We start from the raw sequence: 23543 nt of genomic DNA, 5'->3' as shown, positions 1-23543 counted from the left end.
AGAATATGGCATCTTGATCCTCGGATGGCCTCATTATCACATTTTTCAGATCAGGGAATGTAAGGCACAAAGAGGTTAAGTAACTCCCCCAAGTTCACATAGTAAGTTATATAGTAAGTAATTTATAGAATTTGATCTCAGAGTGAAATCCTTACTGCCCAAGAGAGCCTGATGTAAATTTGAAGCCAATAAGGCAGTAAAAAGAACTGATATAAATACATAAATGCTTAAAACCTGTGTTCATCAAAAATTACGAACAGAATTGGAATAGCAACAAACTAGAGAAAAATACCACTACATTTTATGGCAGTAAAATTTGTAAAAGAATAAAGTACATTTTTAAGAAAGTTAAATTTTACTTTTGTAGACTCAGAAAATAAAAGAATCAGCCTCAAATGTCATATATCATATTAAAGAAATTATAAAATACTTATTTCAGAAATTACTTAGGGTGGCTATAAAATACAGAAAGCTAACGTATTAAAAGAAACCAAAGATAGTATATTAAGCCGGGAGTTAAATAACAACAAATAAATTCAGACCATAAAATATTATACCTTTGTAAATGGCCATGAATGACCTCAAAATATTTATATCACTACAATGACTTTCAAAGAACTGATTTCTATATAGTTTCTACAGACAGCTGGAAACATCTCACCAGAACACATTCTACAAGTGCATGTTTATGTAATATCATCAATATTATGAAAATTCAGCCAGATATAAGGTAAATATATAACCAGTAATTATTGTATGTCACTCAACCATTTACAGAATGTTATTGCTGTAAAAACCTTTTAATTCAAAATTTCAATAAAGATAACACTCCAGAAATAATCTTAACCCCAAATCTATAATATCCGTTTCAAGAAAATCTACAAATATTTCCTTATAGACAAGAAAAGAACCATGAAAAGTCAACATAATAGACAGAGTTTGAATATGATAATGGTACGTGATCAATTTGTTTAAATTCAATTCTCATCAAAAGTTCTATAGTTTTTTAAATTTGATTGATTCTAAAGATAAGCTGTAGAAAATACATGAAAAAACACTATTTGGGAAAAGAAAACTTATTAACCTAAGCCAATAGAGAGATAAAAAGCAATTTAAAAAGTATATAAATATTTAAACCATTGTAATAGAAATTTTAGAAATAAAATGAGAATACAACAAATTGGAAAAATGTGCCAAAAAATATAACTGTATTAAGTGGTAGAAATGTGTGTTGAAGAACAGGGAAACTGGAATTCATCCACCATTTCTAGTCCCTCGTTGATTGAGGGTTGCCCTTGGGAAGGCTGAATTCATAATATTCTGGGATGGCCCTGCAAGCTCCCACGAATCTGGGCAGTCTTCAGTTAAAGAGCAGAGACAGATGGCCAAGCCAGGAAGTTGTCAGTGTGTATGGGAACTTTCCCTGTGACCGTGGGTGAATTCAGACAGTAGAGGTGACGTGGAACAGGGAAAGATCAACTGTGTCTACCAAAAGGGAGAATTGATTTTAGTATTAAATGAAAAATGCTGGAGAAAAGCTGTATGCATGGAGAACAATCACCACTATTTAAAAAACAGTGGCTAAGTTGAAGATGGAGAAGGAAGCATGGCCAAACACTTGAAATCTAGGACTATAATTGTAGTAACAATAAAGAGTCAAGAGTTGTCATAGTTGCTCTAAGTGCCATTACAGCAGGGGCTAGTAAACTACAGTCCCATTTCTGCTTTAGCAAATAAGGTTTTATTGGACATGGATCATGCCCATTCATTTATGTATTATTGTTTATGGCTGATTTTTTTCCCTACCACTGGAAATTGAGTGGTGGTTATGGAGATTGAACAACACACACACACACACACACACACACACAAATTAATATGTTTATTGTCTGATTATTACCATCAATATATCTTTTGTCTTATTCCAAAGACAAACTTTGCTGAGCCCTGGTTTAAAACATTGTATTGAGCTAGTAGTATAATCTGGACACTGTTTGAGGACATACTAAGGTATTTAGCAGGAAAAAAAAGAATTCCGAAAGGTCAATAAATCACTGTGTGTAACACACATTATGACATAAACTTCGGAAGCACATCGGTAGGGATATAAAATATTCATAGTAATATCTTCTGGGGTAGTAAACAGATTCAATTTTTACACCTGGGTGTTTTTTTTTGTTTTGTTTTGTTTTGTTTTGTTTTTTTTGCTGCTATGTTTTACAGCACAGACCAGAAAAAAATATTGAGAACATCAGCCATTCCTCTTAAAGCAGTTCAATCAGGGTTTGAGTTTCAAATCAGTACCATCTTGAATATGTGAAGACAACCAAGTGGCCCACAAGCATATTGCTTTTAAGAGAAATGGTAATTCCAGGACTGAGGAAGAAAGTATATAAGGGTGAACCTAGGAATATTTTGGTGCACCCTCTTGCTCTGTCTTTATGTGACTTCTCCTGTGTGCCCTTGTGGATAAAATGAGATATCTTTAGTATCTTTTCCTCTTCTCATAAGGACTCCAATCCGATTGGTTATGTCCCCCATTCTTATGGCCTCATTTAACCTTAAATATCCCCCAAAACCCTATCTCTTCATATAGTTACACTGGGTATTAGGTCTTTACCATATGAATATGAGGTGACACAGTTCAGTTCCTGGTAGCTACAAAATGGAAATAAATGTTTTAGATAAAATGGAGATGGGGACCTTCTTCTCTAGACATTTACATTCCAGTATGGATACTTAATTTGCAGTCTTCTTTTAATCTACATTGCCACAACCCCAACTGCTGTGTTCACACCACATGACTACCCACCCCCATGCCAACCACTCCCCCAAAAAATAATTGGGATGGCTCTAGCTAAACATATCTTTGGATTTCAGGCAGTGCCAGCAGGTGGGCAGAATCCTAGCTTTCTGCCAACTAGCAGAACTGAGGTTCCAAGCTCTAGCAACCTTAGAGACACAGCAACTTGGGGTTTTGGGTACCATGATTTTCCCATTTGCTCTTCCTTTCCCCTGAGAAAATAAAAGCTTCCTATCATTAGTCATCTCTGAACAAACCATTCTCTTTTTTTTTCTCTTCTAGTTCTTTCAGAACTTTAGAAATGTTATATTAAATTCTCCTTCATTAAATATTTGAAGCCATTTCTTTTCTTTTTTTTTTTTAAATAGATATTGACACAGGTGAGTTTAGACATTTGTTGAAAGTTGACTTCATAGCCTGGAGTCCTGGAGCTGGAAGCTTTATGTATAATCCTACACATTTTTCTTTATGAACCGATTCTGAGATGTGTTTAAGATACTGAAATTTGATCCACTCAGTTTTTGGTTTCCTGAAACACATTTTGCTGATTGGAGGAACAACAGGCATTATCAGCTGAAGAAGCTTTCAAAATGGGAGCAACAGAGGTGTGGTGGGATTTTGCTGGATGACACTTCTATATCTTTGGGAATGCCACTGGACAACATTTATTTAGCACTTTCAAATTTCCAACACAGAATTATATGACTTTATATATGATACTTCATTCAGACCACCCCCAATCTGCCTGGTCCTGTGGGTGTTATAATTTTCTCCTTAGAAATGAGGAATTCCACTATCCCTATTTTTTCTAGTGTTTTGAGCATGAAGGGGTGCTGTATTTTATCAAATGCTTTTTCTGCATCTATTGAAATAATCATGTGATTCTTGACTTTAAGTCTATTAATATGGTGAATTACGTTTATTGATTTCCTGATGTTGAACCAACCTTGCATCCCTGGGATGAAACCCACTTGATCATGGTGCACTATCTTTTTAATATGTTTTTGTATGCGATTTGCTAAAATTTTGTTGAGAATTTTTGCGTCGATGTTCATTAAGGATATTGGTCTGAAATTTTCTTTCCTTGATGAGTCTCTGTCTGGTTTAGGTATCAGTGTGATATTGGCTTCATAGAATGAGTTTGGGAGGGTTCCCTCCTCTTCTATTTTATGGAATACTTTGAGAAGTATTGGAATGAGCTCTTCCTTAAAGGTTTTGTAGAACTCGGCTGAGAACCCATCTGGTCCCGGACTTTTCTTTGTTGGTAAGCTTTTGATGACTTCTTCTATTTCAGTACTTGAAATTGGTCTATTTAAATTGTTTATGTCGTCCTCATTCAGTTTAGGCAATTCATATGTCTCTACAAACCTGTTGATGTCTTCGAAATTTTCTATTTTGTTGGAGTATAGATTTTCAAAATAGCTTCTAATTATGTTTTGTATTTCCATCCTGTCTGTTGTGATATTTCCTTGTTCATTCCGAATTTTAGTGATTTGGGTTTTCTCTCGTCTTCTCTTTGTTAGTGTGGCTAAAGGTTTATCAATTTTGTTTATTTTTTCGAAGAACCAACTATTTATTTTGTCAATTTTTTGTATTGTTTCTTTTGTTTCAATTTCATTGATTTCAGCTCTGAGTTTGACTATGTCCTGTCTTCTACTACTTTTGGTGCTGGTCTGTTCTTCTTTTTCTAGGGCTTTGAGCTGTAGTGTTAGGTTGTTTATTTGTTGAGTTTTACTTCTTTTATTAAATGCGCTCCATGAAATAAATTTCCCTCTAACTACTGCTTTCATAGTGTCCCAGAGATTTTGATATGATGTTTCTTTGTTCTCATTTACCTCTAAGAATTTTTTAATTTCCTTCCTAATATCTTCACATTGTAAAGGCCATTTATGCTAAGCCCATGGCTAATATCATTCTAAATGGTGAAAAACTGAAAGCATTCCCCCTAAAAACTGGAACAAGGCAGGGATGCCCTCTTTCACCACTTCTATTCAACATCGTTCTTGAGACTCTGGCCAGAGCAATTAGACAAACCAAAGAAATTAAAGGGATACGAATTGGAAAAGAAGAACTCAAACTATCCCTGTTCGCTGATGACATGATTATATATTTAGAGGAACCAGGAAATTCCACCAGAAAACTCTTAGAACTCATAAGTGATTTCAGTAAAGTAGCAGGTTACAAGATCAATGCCCATAAATCCAATGCATTTTTATACATAAGTGATGAATCTTCAGAAAGAGAAATTAGGAAAACTACCCCATTCACAATAGCCTCGAAAAAAATAAAATACTTGGGAATCAATCTCACAAAAGAGGTGAAAGACCTCTACAATGAGAACTATACAACACTAAAGAAAGAAATTAAAGAACACCTTAGAAGATGGAAAGATCTTCCATGTTCTTGGATAGGAAGAATTAATATTGTCAAAATGGCCATACTACCTAAAGTGCTATACAAATTCAATGCAATTCCAATTAAAATCCCAATTGTGTACCTTACAGAAATAGAGCAAGCAATTATGAAATTCATCTGGAAGAATAAGAAACCCAGAATAGCTAAAGCAATCCTTAGCAGGAAGAGTGAAACAGGGGGTATTGCAATACCAGATCTTCAACTCTACTACAAAGCAATAGTAACAAAAACGGCATGGTATTGGTACCAAAATAGAAAGGTAGATCAATGGTACAGAATAGAGGACACGGACACAAACCCAAATAAATACAATTTTCTCATATTAGACAAAGGGGCCAAAAATATGCAATGGAGAAAAGATAGCCTCTTCAACAAATGGTGCTGGGAGAATTGGAAATCCATATGCAACAGAATGAAACTAAACCCATATCTCTCACCATGCACGAAACTAAACTCAAAATGGATTAAGGACCTCGGAATCAGACCAGAGACCCTGCAGATTATAGAAGAAAAAGTAGGTCCAAATCTTCACCTTGTTGGTCTAGGACCAGACTTCCTTAACAGGACTCCCATAGCACAAGAAATAAAAGCTAGAATCAACCACTGGGATAGATTCAAACTAAAAAGCTTTCTCTCAGCAAAGGAAACTATCAGCAATGCGAAGAAAGAGCCTACAGAGTGGGAGAATATCTTTGCCAATCATACTTCAGATAGAGCACTAATCTCCAGAATCTATAAAGAACTCAAAACACTCTACTCCAAGAATTCAAATAGTCCAGTCAACAAATGGGCTAAGGAAATGAATAGACACTTCACAGAAGAAGATCTACAAGCAATCAACAAACATATGGAAAAATGTTCAACATCTCTAGTAATAAGAGAAATGCAAATCAAAACCACCCTAAGATTCCATCTCACCCCAATTAGAATGGCGATTATCAAGAATACGAGCAACAACAGGTGTTGACGAGGATGTGGGGAGAAAGGTACACTCATACACTGCTGGTGGGGCTGCAAATTAGTGCAGCCACTATGGAAAGCAGTGTGGAGATTCCTTAGAAAACTTGGAATGGAACCACCATTTGACCCAGCTATCCCACTCCTTGGCCTATACCCAAAGGACTTAAAATCTGCATACTACAGAAATACAGCCACATCAATGTTCATAGCTGCTCAATTCACAATAGCCAGACTGTGGAACCAACCTAGATGTCCTTCAATTGATGAGTGGATAAAGAAACTGTGGTATATATATACAATGGAATATTACTCAGCCATAAAGAATGATAAAATTATGACATTTGCAGGCAAGTGGATGAAATTGGAGAATATCATGCTAAGTGAGATAGGCCGATCTCAAAAAGCCAAAGGACGAATGATATCGCTGATAAGTGGAGGATGACACATAATGGGGGGGAGGGAAGGGTTAGAGTTAGGGTTAGGGAGGGGGGCAAGTATGGAGGAAGGAACTACTGTATAGAGGGTAAAGAGGGGTGGGAGGGGTGGGGGAAAGGAAAAAATAACAGAATGAATCAAACAACATCGCTCTATGTAAATTTATGATTACACAAATGGTATGCCTTTACGCCATGTACAAACAGAGAAACAACATGTATCCCATTTGTTTACAATAAAAAAAAATAATAATTTTTAATAATCAAGGACACAGAAAAAAAAAAAAGAAAAAGAAAAAAAAAAGAAATGAGGAATGATATCTTTACCATATACACCTCAGATAAAGCATTAATCTCTAGAATATACGAAGAACTCAAAAAACTTAACACCATAAAAAACAACCCAGTCAATAAATGGGCTAAGGAACTGAACAGTCAATTCACAGAAGATATACAATTGATCAACAAATATATGAAAAAATGTTCAACATCCCTAGCAATTAGAGAAATACAAATCAAAACTACTCTAAGATTTCCTTTCACTATAATCAGAATGGTGATCATCAAGTATACAAGCAACAATAAGTGTTGGAGAGGATGTAGAGAAAAAAGTACACTTATACATTACTGGTGGGACTGCAAAATGGAGCAACCATTATGGAAAGCAGTATGGAGATTCCTCAAAAAACTTGGAATGGAACCACCATTTGACCCAGCTATCCCACTCCTTGGCCTATACCCAAAGGACTTAAAATCAGCATACTACAGAGATACAGCCACATCAATGTTCATAGCTGCTCAGTTCACAATAGCCAGATTGTGGAACCAACCTAGATGTCCTTCAATTGATGAATGGATAAAGAAACTGTGTGTTTCCCATTTGTTTACAATAAAGAAATGAAAAAAACAAAAAACAAAAAACTTGGAATGGAACCACCATTTGACCCAGTTATCCCACTCCTTCCTTATACCCAAAGGACTTGAAATCAGCATACTACAGTGATGCAGCCACATCAGTGTTTATAGCAGCTCAACTCACAATAGCTAAACTATGGAACCAACCTAGGTGCTCTTCAATACATACACAATGGAGTACTACTCAGCTTTAAAGAAGAATGAGATTGTCATTTGCTAGTAAATGGATGGAGTTGGAGAATATCATACTAAGCAAAACCTAAAAAAAAGAAAGGTTGGATGTTTTCTCTGATATGCGGATGTTAATTCTCCATGGGGAGGCAGCTAGGGAAGAATAGTTACATTTTATTAGGTAGAAGGGAATGAAGGAAGGGGAAGGGGTCTGGAGGTAGGAAGGATAGTAGAGTAAAACACATTATTACCTCATTACATATATGACTGCATGACTATGATCCTATAATATGTACAATCAGAAAATGAGAAATTTCACTCCATTTATGTATGAGCTATCAAAATGTATAAATGTATTCTACTGTCATGTACAACTAGTTAGAACAAATAAAAAATTAATAAAATTAAAAATAAGGAATCAGATTCTTAGAGCACTGTTTAAGTGAGAGTTCTGGACTGTGTTTATTAGAATATCTTGAGGTAGGTCATAAGAAACCAGAATTTCAAGAAAAGATGTATAGATCTATCAGCTTCCAGGGACTGGGGATTAATAGACCTATTCGTCAAGAATATGTTAGTGGTTCTTAGAAAACCACATCTTAAAATCATCTTGGGTGATTCTTACCCACCTCAACTTTGAGAACCACCATGAGAGAGGACAAGTCCCTTGCATTTGGACTTGGTAATTGGACCTGAAATCCTATGTTCTCCTCACTTACCTCACTTACAGAGTCTCACCTCAAAGGGAAAGGAGGTTTGAGCAAAGATGAATATACTAGTAATGTACTTTTGATGAGTGTTTTAAAATTTCAAGGCATTTTCCCTCAACTTTCCTATACCACAAAGCCTAATGTGCTTTGCTAGAACAGAGGGATTTTGTTCAAAATTGTTTTAATTACTCCTTCATCTTTTCTTTTGTCAAATGATAAAATAACTGGAGTGATTCATCATTAAATACCTTCCCGAAGTATTCCCCATGTGTGTTTACTGCATGCATTAACTCTGAGATGAATGGCTATTTACCTTATGTTATTTTTATTTTTTCTAATAATATGCTTATCATTTATTGCTTTGATTTTTCTTCTATTATCTCATGTAATTTAGCAATTTTGATTCGTTTCAACTCCACAAGCATTTAATAAGAGCCTATGTTTTTCCCACTGTCTTGGAGCCTGTGAGAGAAATAAACTCTGCCCCATGGGGTGCTTCTCCTAAGGCTTGTGTTGGCCTATGTAAATAAAAAAAATACAGAACTTCATTTGATCATCAGTTGCTCCATGAGGGTAAGGTTCTGTGATAATCTATGAGGGATAGAGGTATAGTAAACCCCTGTTTTGTAACTTTACATTTTTGGTTATTTCTACTGTATTCCAAGATCAAAATTGGGTTACTTCCATGAGAGCTATAAGCATAGCAAGTCCTAGCAATATTGATGTTATTTTTCTCTGAGAAAATTACTTGTCCTCTTTCAAACTAGTCCTATCTCAACTCAGTTCTACTAATTGGAAAATGAGCTTGGAAATATTGGTTAAAGGTTATTCCCAAACTTGAGGTAGGTAAGAACCTGAGATACTTGTTAAATGTGTATTTCCAAGAGCCATCAACAGAATCTTGATTAATAGGTCTATTAATCCCAGAGTCCCTGTAACCTGATAGAGCTATACATCTTTTTGTAACCTGGTTTTTAATAAACTCCTCAAGATATTACATAAAGCCTCATATCCATATTATACTGCTTTGGGGATGAGGTCATTGAAAATTACCCTCTCATCTTTAAAATTATCCAAATTGACACTTGATGTCTCAGCTCCTTCTCTGTTAGGAGGTTAGTCAAAATGTCACAAAATATGCTAGGCAAGGAGGTTGACATTTCTAAGGTAAAATGAAATTGACCCTGGTCCTTTCTCAGGATGAGCACATGCCCAGGCATGGACCATAGCTGGCTCATTCATATTTCCAATGGTTAGGTCAGCAGTCTTTGCAGAAAGAGAAATTGTCTATCATAGGAAAGGTTCATTTTTAAGGTAGATACTGCCACAGTACCTTGCCCTGATAGGGCTATTGGATGATCAAATGCAGCTCTGTAATTAAAATACTTAGGACAATTTCTGTTTCCAAGTTAGAGTTCAGGAAGTGTGAGCTGCTTTAAAATTGAGAGCTGGCCTGATAGGAAGCAGTTTTAAGGCACTGGAACAAACTTATAAAACATTTAATAAACATTTCAACACATTTATGGGAATGTTCATGTGGGAGAGAATAGAAATAAAAATAAGACCTGGTTTTACTTCACTATCAAATTGTTTACTGTCTGGATCTATATGAATATAGACATAAATAACTATTGCATAAGGCCTTATTTTTAATGATCAGAAATAGGGCTGGAATTCTGGGACACTCGTGATGATAAATACAACAAAGACGATATCTTTTTCTATTTCTTTAGTGTTTAAAATGCATTTACAAACTTCTTAAAAAACTTAATCCTTGTGATAATTTGGTGACAATAAATTTGAGACAAGTGATCTTAACCATATTGAGAATTGATGATTTGTCCATGATTCCAAGCTCTTGGTGGACAGAGCAAGGGTAAACCCAGATTTAATGAGTTTACATTTTTTTGACTATCACTACTATAGTCCAAGATCACAGTTGGGTAATTCCTATGAGAGAGATTAGAAAGGTCTTTTGGCTTTTAAGAGACTATTCTAAGAACAAATGGATTCCATTTGTCCCCGGATTCAGAGTCAGGCTTTTTAATCTGCTATGGGAAGTTTGGTCACTGAAGCTATCTCAGTGATGTGGGCTTTTCATATCACCCAACAAAGCATCCTACGCCGCTGTTATTAAACCAACATAAAATTCCTGACTCCTATTCAAGTGTGATTGATGATTATGTGATATTATTATGAAAACAATAAGTTAATTTCATTAATTAGTTGATAATATCTCAACTCAGTTCTACTAATTGGAAAATGAGCTTGGAAATATTGGTTAAAAATAAATTACACCAATACATTCATACTGTTTTGGACCCAGTTAAAAGAATTAAACATTTAAATCATTATACTTTCTAATGAAGCATCATCCTAGGATTCCCCTTAGAGATAATACTGAGAGGAGGGAGATACTGTTTGACTTTCAAGCCCATAGGGCTAGGGTGCTTGGAGGGAGAGAAAAAAAGAAGGAAAGAGGGAGATGGGGAAGGAAGGAGAGAGGGGAAAGTTTTAGAATTTTCAACTTCATAATCTGTGATGCCCGCATGATATGGATGTTCACACTTCTGGGGAACCACATAAAACTGAATAATAGGGTTATTTGTTTTGTCTGAAATGAGTAAAGAACTCCTGCACAAATACTGTCGAGAATGAATGACATTTTTCTCTTCTCCTTTCAGCATATTTGATAAAATAAAAGAATAAAACTAAAAATCAATTTGCCTTCATAATAAAATTAAGAAATAGCTACAAATTCACTTATTAAGAAGAATTTGCTAAAATTAGACACAGCAGTTAAAAATTGATATGATTCAAATATAAGCTCAAACCCACATGGTCCAATCTAAAAATAGGATGTCAGTCTAGCTGACACAACTTTTTAAAAATTAAAAATTATTTTTCTATGTACATGATAGTGTATTTTGACACATTATACAAACACATAGTATAACTTATTCTAATTAGAATCCCATTAGAATTCTAATTAGAATCCCATTCTTGTGGTTGTGCATGAGTTTCACTGGTGGTGTATTCATATATGAACATAAGAACGTTATATCCAATTCATTCTGTTTTTCCTATTCCCTTCCTTCCCTTCATTTCCCTTTATCTAATCCAATGAACTTCTTTTCTTCCCTTCCCCCACTTTTTGTGTGCTAGTATCTATATATCAGAATGTTGTACTTTGTTTTTCTGGGGATTGGCTTATTTCATTTAGCATGATAGTCTCCAGACCATCCATTTACCTGCAAAAATCATAAATACATTTATTTTTATGACTGAGTAATATTCCATTGTATATATATGTCACATTTTCTTTAGCAATTCATCGGTAGATGGGCACCTAAGTTGGCTCTGTAGCTTAGCTATTGTGGTTTGAGCTGCTATAAAATTGATGTGGCTGTGTCATTGTGGTATACTGATTTTAAGACATTTGGATATATACCAAGGAGTGGGATAACAGAGTCAAATGGTGGTTACATTCCAAGTTTTTTGAGGAATCTCCATAATGCTTTCCAGGGTGGTTGCACCGATTTACTGTCCCACCTTTCTCCCCATATCCTCACCAACCATTATTGTTACTTGTGTTCTTAATTGCCATTCTGACTGGAGTGAGATGAAATCTGTGTAGTTTTAATTTGCATTTCTCTAATTGCTAGAGATGTTAACTTTTAAAAATGTATTTGTTAACCCTTCATGTTTTTTTCTGTGAAGTGCCAGTTCCTTTGCCTGTTTATTGATTGGGTTATTTGGGTTTATTTGGTATCAAGTTTTTGGAGTTCTTTATATGTCCTGGAGATTAATGCTCTTAGGTACAGGTGGCAAAGACAGTCTCCCATTCTCTAGGGAGAAATATCACATTCTTGATTATTTTTTCCTTTAGCAGACACAACTTTAAAACTAATCTTTCACCTCTCAGAAATGTCCAGGTCCTCCCTCTGTACCCTGGTTTTCTCTAATTCCCTCTATCCTTTTAGAAGGCTTTGGTCTGTAGTTATTCCCTCTCTTTCCTGCATCATGACTACTTCTCCAATTAGATCAATTCCATCAGCATATGAACAAATTAGTGCCAATATCCTTATACAACCTTGATCCCAAATACCCTCTTCCAACTGTACATCATTTCTTGACCCTCTTCCCAAAAAAATGTTCTGGAAAGAGTCTTCTATACTCACTATCTTCTTTTAAAATACATTTTTACCCCAGTTTTTTACCTACCCTATTAGAATGAGCATGAATGCCCATACAATATTCCACACGACTCCATTGATTGTTCTTTGGGTATATCTTGAAAATTCCAGTGTCCAGCATCCACTCCCCTGATATCACCACTTTGGCCATTCAGAAACATCAGCGATAGTCTTCCATTGTTCTCTGCTTAAAATATTTTTATATTTTTGACTTTTTAAAAAACATCTTTTAGATTTCTTCTAATGGCAACTTCACTCTCCTCGACTTCTTGGCTGGCTCCTCCACCCTCATGGGTTCTCTAAATGTCGACATTTTCCTGACATCAGCACTCTGCTTTTCATCAAACCCTTGCTCCCTAGATAACTCCATCTAGTCCCAAAGCTTGATATGTAATTCATTGCTCATGATTTGCAAATACACATGCTCCCTCGACCTGTCTATCCCTTGAGATTTGATACCCATAGTCAACTGCCTCTTCAGTATTTTAATTTGACTATCTAATAGAGATGTAAAAGTTAAAATGGCCATGACAGAATTATTGATTTTTACTTCACTCAACCATCCCTCCCATCTTCTACTTTCAATAAAATTGCATTATCCTGTTCTTTTGCTCGAGATAGGAAATCTTGGAATCAACTTTCCCCCCTTTGTGTGTCCTATGGCAACGGCTTATCCATAATCTACTTGTTGGTTATACCTGCAAAGTTTTTCTTGAATCTCTTGAATTCTCCCCAATTCCTCAGCCCCAACCTTGCCCAAGCTACCATCATCTCTTGTCTAAGTTCTGCATTAACTTCATACTTATCACTCTTGTTTTCCCTACAACTCTGTTCCTCAGTGCCACTAGTCCATTTTCCATTGCCAGTACCATGATACCACAGGTGGAGTAAAGTATGAGGAATAGAGTTTCATTTTGGTTCATGGTTCTGGGGGTGCCAGATCAAAAGACCACCTCTGGGGCTGACCCTCCTGCTGGCTGAGTCCCAAAGCAGTGAGGGCATCACGGACATCACATAGCAAGAGATACGGAACACGCGTGTGTGTCCCCTGGTTTCTCTCTCATCTTATAAAGCCACCAGTATTCAATCATGGGGGCTCCAATGACCTGCCTGCCTCCAATGATGTCAGCATCTCCCAAAGGCCCCACCTCTGAACACCATGGTCAGATTGTTTCTACCCTCTCAGTACCTCAGTGGGGATTGAATTTCAGCATGAATTCAATCTTCAAGCAACGACAATGGTCTTTGGAAAAGACAGATCAGAGACCATCACAGTCCCACTGAGCATGGCCATGTGTCCTTGCTGTGTCCTATGTGCAAAATCATCTCCACTGGTTTCTCCTCTTCTTCCACTGAGTGCTCTCTGGTACCACCTTTTCACTCTGGTAAATTTTTCATTCTCTCAGTCCCTCATGAAAGAAGTCCAGATATTGGTCAAGAAACAAACAAACAACCAGGCTTTTCCCAGAGTATGAAAAAAGGTGACAAACCTGTGCTTAGGAAGGAGTGTGAACACCCATATATTAAGCAATTGATTCCCTTCATAGATGCCTTTTTTTTTTTTTCAAATCTAAACAAGGATAAAAATTCCTAGACATTAGTGAACTTGTCCTGAAAGTCCTAACCCAGCCGTTCTTTACTAGGAAAGAGGATCAGCATGAGCCTGCACAGGAAGAAGCAGGAACCAGACCATTAGGAACCAAGTTTCAAGGAGTTAGAAGTGTATACTATCTCCCTTCTTCCTGAGACAGCCTGTGATCCAAGAGACACAAATTGGGTGAGGCAGAGGAGGAGAGGAAATAATCAGTCTTTTAAGTCCTCTTCTGATTCAGTCAAGCAGAGATTTGTAAATACCAAATTACAAAGAGGAACTGTGAGCTTGAATAATCTCAACACTAGCAGTGAGAATTCTCAAATATGAGAGAGACCACTAGTATAAACTCACTTACCCATGACCCCAGCCATGCTTTCTATCAAATAGTAGAACCTGAAAGGACAGGATGCCTGCACTCAGATTAAACAATAACATTTATGTACATAAGTATAAACAATATATTTAAACAATAACGTGTGTATATATAATATATAACATATACTTATTTATTATACCATATATAATATACTAGATATGATATATAGTATAATTATATATTTTGCTATATTAAACTATATCTGAAACATATAATAATAAACAGTTTTTATAGACTTAATTTTTTTATATAATTATTTATCTCCAACTGAAGAACTGACCAAAGCTAAGGGGACTAGAGAAAGAAATAGGGTATAAAATTCAAAAAAAAAAAGGGCAATTTACTATCTTTATTTTAAGATAATAAGGTAGGATAAATAATGACTCCCTCCAAAATGTCATCTCCTGTTCCTAGAACCTATGAATATGTTGCTTTAAATGCAAAGGGAAATTTACAGATACAATTGAATCAAGAGTAATGAGTTATAGGGATTATCCCTTTTTTTCCTTTTTTAATTTGTTCTAATTAGTTATATGTGGCAATAGAATACATTTTGACATATTGTACACAAGTGGAGCACAACTTCTCATTCCTCTGGTTGTACATGGTCAAACACACCAGTAGTGTAGTTATACATGTATATTGGGTAATAATGTCTGTCTCATTCCATCATTCTTTCCATCCCCACACTCCATCCCCCTCCCACCCAATTCAAAGATCCTTCATTCTTCCTTACCCAGCCCCCTCACCACTATGGATCAGCATCCACTTATCAGAGAAAATATTTAGCCTTTAGTTTTGGGATTTGGCTTACTTTGCTTCACATGATATTTTCCATCTCTGTCCATTTACCTGCAAATGCCATAATTATGTTGTTCTTCAAGGTTGAGTAATATTCCATTATGTATAGATACCACATTTTCTTTATCCATTTATCTGTTGAAGGGCATCTATCCTTAATTTACCTATTGTGAATTGAGCTGCTATAAACATTGATGTGGCTGAATCACTGTAGAATGCTGATTTTAAGTCCTTTGAATATAGGCTGAGGAGTGGGATAGCTGGGTCAAATGGTGGTTCTATTCCAAGTTTTCTTAGGAATCTCTGTACTGCTTTCCAATTGGTTCAACATACAGAAATCAATAAATGTAATTCATCACATCAGTAGACTTAAAGACAAGAATCATGATCATCTCAATAGATGCAAAAAAAAAAAAAAAGCATTTGAAAAAATACAGCACCTCTTCATGTTCACTAGAAAAACTAGGGATAGTTGGAACATACCTCAACATTGTAAAGGTTATCTATGCTAAACCCAAGGCCAACATTATTCTAAATCAAGAAAAAATGAAAGCATTTCCTTTAAAAACTAAAACAACTCAGGAATGTTCTTTTTCACCACTTCTTCCAACATAGTCCTTGAAACTCTAGCCAGAGCAGTTAGGAGAAAGAAATTAAAGGGATATGAATAGGAAAAGAAGAACTCAAACTATTTGCCAATGACATGATTCTATATTTAGAAGATCCAAAAAATTCCACCAGAAAACTTCTAGACCTCATAAATGAATTCAGCAAAGTAGCAGGTTATAAAATCAATACTTACCATTGATCAAATGCATTTCTATACATCAGTAATGAATCTACTGAAAGAGAAATTAGGAAAACTACCCCACTCACAATAACTCCAGGAAAAAAAAAAAAAAGAGAGAAAATACTTGGGAATGAACATTACAAAAGAGGTGAAAGACCTCCATAATTAAAACTACAGAACACTAAAGAAAGAAATCAAAGACGACCTTGGAAGATGGAAAGACCTCCCATGCTCTTGGACAGGCACAATTAATATTGTCAAAATGGCCATAACCAAAAGTGTTATGCAGATTTAATGCAATCAATTAAAAGCCCTATGACACTCTTGATAAAGCTAGAAAAAGCAATCATGAAATTCATTTGGAAAAATAAGAGAACCAGAATAACCAAGGCAATCCTTAGCAAGAAGAGTGAAGCAGCAGGCATCACCATACCAGACCTTCAAAGCCATAGTAACAAAATCAGCATGGTATTGGCACCAAAACAGACACATAGACCAATGGTACACAGTAGAAGACATAGAGACAAACCCACATAATGATAGTCATCTCATACTAGACCAAGGCACCAAAAAAATTCACTGAAAAGAAAGATAGGCTATTCAACAAATGGTGCTGGGAAAACTGGAAATCCATACATAGCAAAATGAAATCAAACCTCTCTCTCTCATCCTGCACAAAAATCAACTCAAAGTGGATCAAAGACAGGCACTAGACCAGAGTACCTGTACCTAATAGAAGAAAAAGTAGACTCAAATCTTCATCACGTTGGCTTCATCATGTTGACTTCTTAACAAGACTCCTACAGTGCAAGAAGTAAAATCAAGAATCAAATGAGATGGCTTCAAACTAAAAAGCATTTTCTCAGCAAAGGAAACAATAACATGAAGAGAGGGCTTACAGAATGGGAGAAAGTCTTTACCACACACACCTCAGATAAAGCACTCATCTCCAGGATATATAAAAAACACCAAAAACACCAAATAACCCAATCAATAAATGGGCTAAGGAACTGAGCAGACACTTCACAGAAGTAGAGATTATCTTTTAATACCAAGGGAGGCCCAATCCTTTTACAAGGGTTCTTATGAGAAGAAGGCAACTGAGTTATAGAAAAGATGTAAGGATGGATGCTGAGGTCAGAGAAGAGGTGAGAAGCTGTGTTGCTTATCTGGAGAATAGAGGAGGACACCACAAACAAAGGAATGAAGGTAGACCTCTCCTATCTCTACTGTCTCCTCTACTATCCAGGGAAGAAAAGGAGCCTATTTTTTTTCTGTAGAACCTAAAAAAAAAAAAAAAAAAAGGCAAAAACCAAACAAAACTGGTAAACCCATTATAGATTTCTATTTTTTTAACAACTCTGTATTGCTTTATGCTACTAAATTTATGGAGATTTGTTATAGCAACATTAGAAAACTAATACAGATGACATGTTTATATATTTGGGGAGACCAAGATAATTTAAAAAAATCTTTTGGAGATAAAAAATATGAAGACTTCTACTTATAGATCCATGTACATCAATGTGCATAAACCGATAGTTTTTCTATAGATCAACAATAACCAGTTAGAAAAAAAAATGGAAGAATAGGTGTGATTCCTATATTGACATAAAAAATATAAAGTTTTTATATAACCTGCAAATGGGGTACCTTCAGTTGTTTTCAATTATTACCATGTTATAATTATCTTGGAGAATTAAAAATCATATTGATCAGATTGCACATCAGAAATAGAGGAGAATGTTGATTTTGGTGTGATCTTCAGAGCACTTAGGGGTTTCCGTATGCAGCTAAATTTGCTAACCATTGGTAAACTATGTTTTGGGTTGGGGTGGGAGACACATTAAACTATACTCAACCAGAACAGGATAATCAAGCCTACACATGAGGAATGAGCACCTGGACTGGGATGCCAATCACAGCAATGAAAGGAGGTGAATTCAATAGGCACTTTGCAAGAACACTGAAAAGACTTGGCAACCAATCGAATATGGAAAGTGAAGTCAGTTAATTTACTGATTATCCAAAGGCTTCAAAACCGGCAGAATGTTGATGCCCCTAATTCAAAGAAGTGTCTTGGGAGATGAATATCGAGGTTGAAGGAAGAAAAGATATTGACATGTCGAGTTGAAGTGATTGCATTATTTAAGCAATTGATAGTAGGCACTGAAGATCTTAGGAAAATGGGCAGACAAAAATTCAGACATCATCAGCTCAGAGACAAAACAGTGATAAAGAAAGAAACAGTTTCATAAGAAAGATGATGGTCTGAATTCTTAATATTTCAAAATTCATGTGTTGAAACCTTACCTGCCAGGGTAATACCATTATGATTTGGGAAGCTTTGGGAGGTAATTAAGTCACCAGGGTTAGACCCTCATGAATGGAATTAGTGCCCTTTTAAGAGTTCCCCTAGAGAGATCTTCACCTTCACGCCTTTCACCACGTGAAAGAGCCACTTAGGAAGCCGGCACTCATCAGATGTTGAATTTGTGGGCACACTAATCTAGGACCTCCAGCCACCAGAACTGTGAGAAATAAATTTCTGATGTTCACCAGCCACCCAGTCTATGGTATTTTCTTATAGTGACCTGAACAGACTAAGACATAAAAACTATAAGCAAAAAAAAAAGAGGGAATGTTAACCAAAAGAGAAAAACGTGTTGAGAATAGTAGGAAGGATGCTATTAATATTATGCCATTATCAAAAGAAAATATAATTTTTGGAAGAAGTGTTCAAAAACAAAACAATAACAACAACAAACCCAAAGAAAGAAGGAAATATGGACATGAGGGTGAGAAAAGTCATTGGTTCCAATACTAGCAAAGCTTTATAAGAGAACATGAAATCTATCTATGGAAGGTACAAAGCACATTTGAAAATGCTGATCATTTTCATCAATTGAATCTTAAGAGAAATGGATGCTTCCTACTACTTGACAAATTAAATTCAATAAATATATGCTGATCATGAAACACAGGGCTTATTGCTATGGAAGATGCTGAATTTTGAAAGCATCATTCAGGTTGCCGTAAAGAGGTTATAGTTTGAAGCATGATGTTTCAGTTGCTTTGATGGATATTTTGGTGGTTTTGTAGGTCACTGGTCACTTTGAATAAGTGTCAGAGGGGAAGTACTGGCATGTGCCAAAAGCCCAAATGTAATCAAAATTGTGTCATCTGTTGCATCCTAAAGCTGCCTTAAAACATGCAATGTTTATTTTCTTTGATTCAACAACTTTTTGGCCATATTTTAATAGTGTACTTTAAATGTTTCTGAAGTTGTTTTCTGTGGGCATGTCTAATACATCTACACTCTTAGACAACAAAATTAGGGCCAGAAAGATTAGATCACTTGGCTAAAATAAAAATATTTGAGAGGCGAAAGATCTCCAAACTTTTTAACTGGCCTCATTATGATTCTTCTATTTTGATAATGTACAAAGAAATACACAGTAATCAGAGATTCCAAAAGTTTATCATGGCTCAAAACCAATCGTTTATTTTTTTTCTCATGAGACAGACCAAAGTACGTACGCTAGGTCAGCAGGAGATCCTCCTTATGTGGTCAGGGACCTAGCTCCTTCTAAATTGTGGTTCTCCATTCTGACCATGCAGCTTTCTGCATTCAGTTGATGGAAAGAGAAAGGAAATGTGAAGGAGGTCTAACCACTTCTAAAAAACCTTTGTGCCACGAGTCACAGAAATCAGTTTTTGCCACACTCCTTTGGTGGAAACTGATCACATGCCTGTACCTCGGTGCAAGGGAGGTTGTGTGAGAGAATGAAATTTATGAACAGAAGAAAGTCTCTCCCATACTTTCCACATGAGGTTTTAAAAATCATTTAACTCAATGTTTAATAATAGTGCTGAGTTGATACACCTGGAATCTTGTTGCTAAGGGAGACGGCTGCATGATAACTATGTCCCATTGCTTACTTGCTTTTATTTTGCAGATATACTGCAACCAGATGATTTTTAGAGGTACTTCTAGTATCTAATTTATTGATATGCACAGTTTCCTTCTGTGTGCTTGAATAGGGTGTACAAACATAGCAACATAAATTCTCCAAATGTCACATCACTTCTGCAATTATGTGGAATGGTCTCACCTTTTCCCTGTCCCCTCAATGCTTATCAGGCAAGAGGGAGACTTTTTTTTTTTTTGGTTTAAGAATTTTTATCTAAGCAGTTTCATTAACAACAGCAAAATATACCTCTCTAGATTTGTTTTGGATATTCTATTGCTGGTAAAATGCAGGTGTGAAGGACAGGAGGCAGAGATCAGGTTAGAGTTTAGGCCGCAGAACAAGAGGCTGTACATGTGTTGCTGTAGGTCCAGGGTGCTTTGCTCTCTAGTCCTGTGTTGTGACATGGTAGATGCCAATTTTAATGAGGGAAAAAAAGGAGACAAGAAGCGCTGATATGCAAATATCTGAAGCATTCTTGTGGTGCTGAGCTGATTAAATTGCTTATTATGCAGAAAACTCAAACAGAAGTAAGAAAGAAACAAGAATTTGTTCCCCAAAGCAGTTCTGATCATAGACTTATACCCTGCAGGGAGAATATATATCCTGAGTGCTTTCTCTAAACAAGAGTAGAAACTGCTGGCTGTTTTTTCCCTGGCATGTCAGTAGCTTGCAGAGTGGGAGTGGATGGGTGCCTGGTTGCTCCCCATGGGTCAAAATTCATTATTATTCCCTTCTTTATTGAATCTATGCCGATGTATTTAATCTATCAGGATGAAATGAGATGAAAGGAAAATAGAATTTGTGATAAAAATAATTTGGTATTTGAAGAGAGCCTTTATTTTCAGAAAATTTTAGTCTCTCAGGGACCCTGAACTTCATTGCTTCCCTTTCAGCCAGAGAATTTCAGATTGTGAAGCCTGGAAAAAGAACTATTTTGTGCTCATCCTTTGACCTACTAGAATCTTTGTCCATAAAATAAAAATATTAGCATCGTGGAGACTTATTGAGGATTATAATGGAGAATAAGAGTTGAGTTCTATTGAATTCCCAGGTTAAGGTAGCATCTCAGGCCAGCCATGCTCTGATTTGTTTTCCCCACAGATCTTTCATCGTCTGTAACATCCTGCATTTCATTGTATTTCAGAGTGTGTGCTAATATGCTGCCCCTCACCACCAAACCCACCTTTCTTTAGCACTCTTGGTGGTACTAAAGTTGGGACCCCAAAAGTTTCTCCTTTGCTAGTTAGACCAATTATTTGACACACTTTCAGAGGGCCAAGAATCCTAATCTGGCTGGATGATTCTGTCTGGGAGTTTCTTTTGAGGTTGCATTTGGGGAATTGGTTAGGGTCCTAGTCATACAAAGAATTCACTGGGGCTAAAAGATGTGATTTGAAGATGGTTCATTTGCATGGTGGCAAGTGGGCTTGGCTAATGACCGGGGAGTTATGTCAGTGGTTCCTCATTAACTGGAACCCTCCATAGGACTGCTGGAGTTATCTCACAACATGGTGACTGGCTTCTCCCAGAGCGAACAATCCAGGAGGGAACAAGGACAAAGGCTTGTATGTCACATACTGTCATTTCTACTGTTCTCTGGTGGTCACTCAGAATAACCCTAAAAACAATGCTGACAAGCACTGCAGAAAGGCATTAACAGGGACATGAGGATCGTTGGAGACCATCTTGGTGCTTGCTTATCTCCAGTGCCTAAAGACAAGTTGAACAAATTCAGAAAAGTACCATGTTTCAGAATGGAAAGACTTCCATTCTGAATATGGAAAATATTTCTCAAACTGTCAGTTCTCCATGTGTCTGTATGTATGTGGCTATTCCAATCAAATTAATAGTTATCTTTTTTACTTAACTTTAAAGATTTTGGTCATCTTATGTTTTATAGAATAAATTCATTAGACAAATAAGAATATTTCCAAATTTTGAAAAGAATAATTAAGTGGACATGTACTTTACCTGCAAAGATTTTAATGCTATAGTAATTAGGAATCATATAATAATCTAGTGCAAATAAACAGTGAAGCCTGACACTTTATCTTCCCCTTTAGCCTATGTCTATACAGGCGGGCAGAAAGTTCAGGTGTTTACTTCTTTGGCACAGCATGAAGTTCTAACCAGGTAAGACCCTCATTATGGGCCCTCATTCCCTAAACCCCATTAAAAGCTTTGTTCTGGTTGAATTGTGCCCCCACAAAAAGTCATGTTCAAAGCCAAACCCTGAGTAACTCAGAATGTAAGCTTATTTTGAGATAGGTTCTTTACAGAAAAAATCAAATTCAAACAAGGTTATGATTGGCCTGGTCAAAGGATTATTCTATAAATTGTTACTTTTTTCAAACAAATTGAAATAGATGCCTATTTTTGCATTACATGTACATTAGTATACAAAAGCAAGTTCTGGATAGATTAAGTACTTAATATTTTTGTGAGACCCAAAGAGAACTAGAAGAAAGTAGTTAAATATTTTTATCCATACAGTTTTATCCAAAGGTTACATTTTCATAAATAATACATATGTACAAAATGTCTATACAATTCAAATGTATGAAAGTCAAACAGTACATGTGATGGAGTCAGGACGTGTGGTAGAGACAGACTGGATGTGTACTGATCCTGTTCCTTTCCTTGGTCATGAAGGAAGTTAAATTTCTTAGCTTCCTTTGTATCAGGCATGGAATTTGGGACTGTGCCTGGAAGGAATCAATGGAGACTTCATAAAGACCAGACCACCTAATATCCATGGGGTCTTCCCTACTGTCTTATTCTCCTGTCCAGGAGACTGGAAGCAAAGTATACTTCAAAGGCAAAGTCACGCAGCATGTGACCACTTTAAGCAGAGCCACCCAGGACAATTTTATTGTTCTCTAGTGTGAACAAGAAATAAACTTCATTGTGGTAAGTCACTGATATTTTGGGGTTGTTTTGAATAGCAAGTAGCATTACATACTTTAAGACAGGAGGACTCCATTCAAATATAGAGAAAAAATGCTGCCTTTTAGAACCAATTTTTGTAAAGGCAAAACAGTGTGAATTAACAATTAATTGCACAAACACTGGGCAGGACTAAAGATAGCTATACTGTTGGAACTGACCTTGGCTAGTTGGGAATGTAAATGTATCACAAGGAAAAATGAGTCTTCATGATCTAATAGATGAGTGTCTGAATTCATCATTGGTGAGATGGTTTAAGGACAGTGGTATAATGTAGAGAACTCCAGCTTGTGAGAAAATTGAGCATGTGAAAGTCCAGGGCTGTCTGTAACCATAACTGGGAATGGCTAAAATGAGAAACTATTAAAGAATAGATCACAAGATATTTTATATAATTTTTAAAAGCCCAAATGGCAAATACATCATAGCAGAATAAAAAATTAATTGACAAACTGACA

Source organism: Sciurus vulgaris (assembly GCF_902686455.1).
Source record: "Sciurus vulgaris genome assembly, chromosome: 3".
NCBI lineage: Eukaryota > Metazoa > Chordata > Mammalia > Rodentia > Sciuridae > Sciurus > Sciurus vulgaris.
The sequence above is the reverse complement of the archived record's forward strand: the minus strand, read 5'-3'. Positions refer to the sequence as shown.